Here is a 358-nt window from a genome sequence, read left to right as displayed (position 1 = left end):
TTGAAATTATATGGTATACTTATGCAGTATTTAATAAGTATTTATAAATGACAGACAACTAAATACACCCATAATAGGGACAGGTACATACACATGCCACTCAGATGCAAACTACACATGCACAGATACATATACACCACATGCACAAACACGCATTTGCCTGCATTGACCACAAATTGTACACCAGGCATCAAGCACATGCACATGACCACAGACATACACGCAGAAGGAAACATGATCACACAGACGCATACCACATACGGATGACCATGCACACGACCACATGCACATGACCACACATGCAACGTCAACAAATAACGTCAGTGTGCACATGTCTGCACACATGGGTTATATTACA

General features: G+C 41.1%; 1 protein-coding gene across 1 annotated transcript in view; it reads left to right on the top strand.

Moving 5' to 3' along the window:
• The window catches only part of LOC119586236 (putative leucine-rich repeat-containing protein DDB_G0290503), a gene marked incomplete in the record, with an annotated part of 10,442 nt that overhangs the window by 168 nt on the left and 9,916 nt on the right, over nt 1–358 (top strand).

This window comes from Penaeus monodon, chromosome 21, assembly GCF_015228065.2.
Source record: "Penaeus monodon isolate SGIC_2016 chromosome 21, NSTDA_Pmon_1, whole genome shotgun sequence".
In the NCBI taxonomy this organism is placed as follows: domain Eukaryota; kingdom Metazoa; phylum Arthropoda; class Malacostraca; order Decapoda; family Penaeidae; genus Penaeus; species Penaeus monodon.
This window is presented reverse-complemented; position numbering and strand designations above follow the sequence as displayed.